The 5,000-nt window shown below is 53.4% G+C and overlaps 1 protein-coding gene across 1 annotated transcript in view; it reads right to left on the bottom strand.

Moving 5' to 3' along the window:
• LOC115247198 (tensin-3-like) overlaps window positions 1-1,115 on the bottom strand; it is a 6,378-nt gene extending 5,263 nt beyond the window's left edge. The window contains exon 1 of the mRNA XM_029828132.1: window positions 1,053-1,115. The gene's annotated coding sequence lies outside the window, so the exon portion shown is untranslated. The remainder of the gene's footprint in view (window positions 1-1,052) is intronic.
• Between the last annotated feature and the right edge of the window lie 3,885 nt (window positions 1,116-5,000).

Here is a 5,000-nt window from a genome sequence, read left to right as displayed (position 1 = left end):
TTTCTAGGGTTAGGGGGCTCTCCGAACCCTTTCTCGGCTCCTTTGCTGCAGGTTGATGGTGGACTCACAGGTAGGCTGAAGGTTTTGTCAGCTGGATTGATCAGCTGGAAAAGCCTGATTGTCTTCCCATGCTGATCCGGATCTCTGCTGTTTGATGGTCTTCATCAGTCTGCTGCACGGGGACCCTCCCCATGCTAACGTAGCCTCCCATGCTAACGTAGCCCTCCCATGCTAACGTAGCCTCAGGCTCTGTTGTGATTACGCTGATCTTTAAAAAGAGCTTGAATCCGGTGTTCTGTCTCAAAGAGGCAAAGAGTTTTCCCAGAATGCAGTGTGCCTGTGATTTGGGAAACAGGAAACTCTTGAGAGCTGATGGTCTCTCGTGTTTATTCTTCTGTCCATTTGGAGAGAAGACCAGGTGTTTTTCTGTCATAATTGGTGTCGTCCTGCCACGTGCTTCACTGAACTGACCCCACTTCATGACCTTGACTCCTGCCTCCACGCCAGGGTCGGTTTCTGGAATCCCACAGGGTTCTGTGCTTGGGCCGGCATCACTTACCCTCTAAAGGTCAGGTGCACACAGGGGTCATTGTGCTGGGATGGTCTCCCTCTGCTGCAAGCTGTGTGGTTCCGCTCCTGCCAGGCAGGATGTCCCAGAAAACCAAACCCCTCCCCTCCTTCCTGTCCTCTTGCAGAACAGGATGTGAATGGACTTCCTGCCAGCAGCAGGCTCTTCCTCTCTTGCCATCACCTATTCTTAGCTGGTGTCAGCTGTCCGGCTTTGGCCAGGAGGATATCCCAGTTTTTAACGAGTGTCCCAACTGCTTTCTCACCACAGACCGGACGATAATGAGCAGCAAAAACCGAAGGAAGGCCTCTGTGGGCCCTCGGCCAGCCCCGCCTGACCGAAGACAATCCATGCCCACGTGCTCAGCTGATGGCAGCCAGGTGTGTGCATGTGTGTGCATGTGTGTGCAGGTGTGTGCAGGTGTGTGCGTGTACATGTGTGTGCATGTGTGTGACCAAGCCTGGAGCAGTACACACACACGTACCTGGTGTCCAGTTGTGTTCCGCCTGCATGCTGCCGGCTCTCCGCTGGTATTCTGGCCACAGTCTCAATGGAAGAGAAGGCAGATGTGCTTCAATGGCTCCGATGCATCCAGGAGTGTCGGCTCCCACACCCGCTCCTACCGTACGGTGTTGGGGGAGACACTTGGGAACGCTGGTGTTGGCCGGACCATGTCGGAGCTAAATGTGTCTCCCTGATCCTCCATGATGTTGCTGTTGAAGAAACGTCCCTTCAGGAACAGAAATGTGAAAAGAAATAAGTAACTAGGAGTGTGTCACAGTGCACGAGGCTGTTTTGAAATGATCCTGGCCCAGCACACATCCAAATGCTGGACCTGGAAAATGAGCCGGCACCATGAGGATATGAGGCTCCAGACGGGTCCAGGTCCAGCTCCTAACACAGAACACAGACCAGAGTTCTGAGCTCCAGAAGCTCCAGACTGCAGGTCGCTCGATAATGGAGCAGCGCCTTGGCTCTAAATCTGCTGTTTGGGTTGACGGAGACGTTGGTGTTTTGATCAGGAGCAGGTTAAAGATGAAGGTGAGGGTTGGACCATGACACCCGTGACGCACATTCTTGTTATTTTATGGATGTTTGTTCAAGGTGATGCAAGTGCTGTCCCAACAGTTCCCTTTTTTATTACCAATTCTGGAATGACTGACTTGGTTTGGGACAGTTTGATTCATTCCAGGATGGTTTTGTTTACAGATAATAAGCTGAGTGTTATATGTCATCTGTTGGATGGTCACATGACCAAGAGAAACGGTTGATACAAAGCGTTAATGTCAAAAGAAATAAAGGAATTTGCACATCCAAACTTCCCTTTATTGTGTCTGTTGGTGTTCTTGTGACCCACCCTAACCCTACCTGACTTGTGGAGCAGCTCGGGCTGTAGGTGGGGGAACTCCTCCGTCCCGGACTGCTGAGACCAGCATAGTCCACCAGCTCGCGAGGCTGCTTCTGCCGCCTCCAACCTGGAGATAATGAGAGGAATGATTCAGACAGATCAGAATCTGGAAATAATCAAAGAATCAGAATGTGGACAGGTGTGGAATGTACGCAGGTACGTCTGCTCCTGTCTCCAGCCAGAACAGTTGTTGGACCAGGAGCCAATAAGAAGTGGTGACACGTTGGTGTTGGGCTTTAGGGTTAGGGTCAGGGTCAGGGTCAGGGTCAGGGTCAGGGTCAGGGTTAGTGGTTAGGGTTAGGGTTAGGGGTCAGGGGTTAGGGTCAGGGTCAGGGTTAGTGGTTAGGGTTAGGGTTAGGGTTAGTGGTTAGGGTTAGGGTCAGGGTTAGGGTTAGGTTAGGGTTAGGGTTAGGGTTAGTGGTTAGGGTTAGGGTCAGGGTCAGGGTCAGGGTCCAGGGTCAGGGTTAGGAGTTAGGGTGAGGGTCAGGGTCAGGGTCAGGGTTAGGTGTTTAGAGTTAGGGTCAGGGTCAGGGTCGGGTCAGGTCAGGGGTTAGGTGTTAGGGTTAGGGTTAGGGTCAGGGTCCAGGGTTAGGGTTAGGGTTAGGGTCAGGGTCAGGGTCAGGGTTAGGGTTAGGGTCAGGGTCAGGTCAGGGTCAGGGTTAGGTGTTAGGGTTAGGGTTAGGGTCAGGGTCAGGGTCAGGGTCAGGGTTAGGGTTAGGGTTAGGGTCAGGGTCAGGGTTAGGTTAGGGTCAGGTCAGGGTTAGGGTCAGGGTCAGGGTCAGGGTCAGGGTTAGGTGTTAGGGTCAGGGTCAGGGTCAGGGTCAGGGTCAGGGTCAGGGTTAGGTGTTAGGGTCAGGGTCAGGGTTAGTTGTTAGGGTCCCGGGTTAGAGTTAGGGTCAGGGTTAGAGTTAGGGTCAGGGTTAGGGTTAGGGTCAGGGTTAGGTGTTAGGGTCAGGGTTAGAGTTAGGGTCAGGGTTAGGGTCAGGGTCAGGGTCAGGGTCAGGTCAGGGTTAGGGTCAGGGTCAGGGTCAGGGTTAGGAGTGGGAAATGGGACTAAAGTTAAACCACAACAGACGCTGAACGCTGCCTTGTTTTATTGCATGGAATCCACCCTCAAATCCTGACAACAGGAACAGTAGGAACCTGACGTACAAAAACGAGGGGTCAAAGGTTAACTGGCCGCAGTAACCGTGCACAGTGCACGGCCGTAGGCCACCAGTGATTCTGGAGCGTCGGCTTCAGTCAGCTGCTGAGGAGCTCCAGTCTGAGCTGGGGTCACCCTCGGGAATCTGTGCAGGAATGCCAACATTCCTCCTCCTCTCGGCACACGACAGTTTTCCTGCGCCGCAGGTGTAAAGTGAGACGGCTGCTTCCTCTCAGAGTCCCAGTGCATGCTGGGAGATTCTGGGGCAGCGTGACGGACAGACACCCCCAAACCCTTTCCAGACGGGAGGGTAAATGTGTCAACACAGGTCAAACATGGCGAGGACGTTCCCGACCCGCTGACCACGAGTCCTCGCCAGCTTCCAGAGGTCAGAGGCTGTTTGAGGTGTGAACAGCAACTCACCTTTGACGGGAATAATCCGGAATATTCCCTGAACATTCAGCACAGCTCTATCTTAGCACGTTCCGCTCTTTTCTTTGCTTCACCTGTTTGCTGCCGTCCTCTCCCTGGCTGATGCCGTCGGCGTGGAGGGAGGTGGGAGCGGGACAAGCGCTGAACAGTGGCTGGGAACCGGAACAAGGTGGGGTCCAGGTCCAGAATGAGCTGGTTCAGCTGCATTATGGACTCGTCAGCATCAGCAGTTAAAGATGTCAAGTCGTCTTCTGGATCTGATGAGGTGTGGGGGTCATTGGCGGGGCCTCCTTCTCGGCCCCCCTCAGCACCGCCTCCCCTCCCATGTTCTTCCCTGTAGATCCAGGAGTCAGGAAGGTTCTGGAGGACGGAGCCAATGCTGCTGGAGCTCAAGCACTTTCTGCTGCTTCCTGCTCATCACCTAAACTCTCCCTCTGGCGCTCACGCGATGGCGCTGCTCTGCTGAGGGTTGGCCCCCAGTCCTGAGTCCACCGCCACGCGTCTCCTCGGCCCTGGGCAGCAAGTTCCGTCATGACCTCCAGAAGAGGCAGCGCGATCTCAAAGTCCAGCCCCCCCCGTGTGGGTCGGCCCCCTCCTCCGGCCCTGTGAAGCCACTGAGAGACCCGAGTCGCTGCTGGCAGATGGCGTCCGGTCACCGAGGCTGCCAGACGTGTCGTCCTCACAACTCCGCTTCAGCAGATCACAAGGGCTCTCCGGGTTCAGGAAGTTGAGTCTGAGAGGACAAACGGTGGGTCAGGAAAGGGCTGTGTTCCAGGGTTACACACACTTCACCCTCCACCATCAGTACGACACACTGGGGATGTGTGGGTGTGCACACACACACACACCACACTCTCTCTCTCACACACACACCACACCCTAACCCAGTGCTTCTCAATTATTTCTGTTACGCCCCCCCCTAGGAAGAAGAAAACATTTTGCGCCCCCCGGCCGTGACTATAATTAGTATAATTTGTCTATGAAATTGTTTATAAGTACACCTCTGCATAACATTGTATCCTATTAATATTAAAGAAAAAAAAAGAAAGAAATATAGACCAAAAGCGGATGATTGTTGCCAATATTCGCACGTTTTTGCCGAAAAGAAACTCAAGCGGCTGATCAGCGTGACTGGGGTGTAATGTCTTTAAGTGAGGGTTAGGGTTAGTGCTAGGGTTAACCAGGGTTAGGGTTAACCAGGATTAGGGTTAACCAGGGTTAGGGTTAACCAGGGTTAGTGTTATCAGCGTGACTGGGGTGTAATGTCTTTAAGTGAGGGTTAGGTTAACCAGGATTGGGTTAACCGGGGTTAGGGTTAGTGTTAGGGTTAACCAGGGTTAGGGTTAACCAGGGTTAGGGTTAACCAGGGTTAGGGTTAGTGCTAGGGTTATCCAGGGTTAGGGTTAACCAGGGTTAGGGTTATCAGCGTGACTGGGGTGTAATGTTCT

The sequence above is a fragment of the Takifugu rubripes genome, chromosome 20 (genome assembly GCF_901000725.2).
Source record: "Takifugu rubripes chromosome 20, fTakRub1.2, whole genome shotgun sequence".
Taxonomy (NCBI): domain Eukaryota; kingdom Metazoa; phylum Chordata; class Actinopteri; order Tetraodontiformes; family Tetraodontidae; genus Takifugu; species Takifugu rubripes.
The sequence above is the reverse complement of the archived record's forward strand: the minus strand, read 5'-3'. Positions and strand labels throughout refer to the sequence as shown.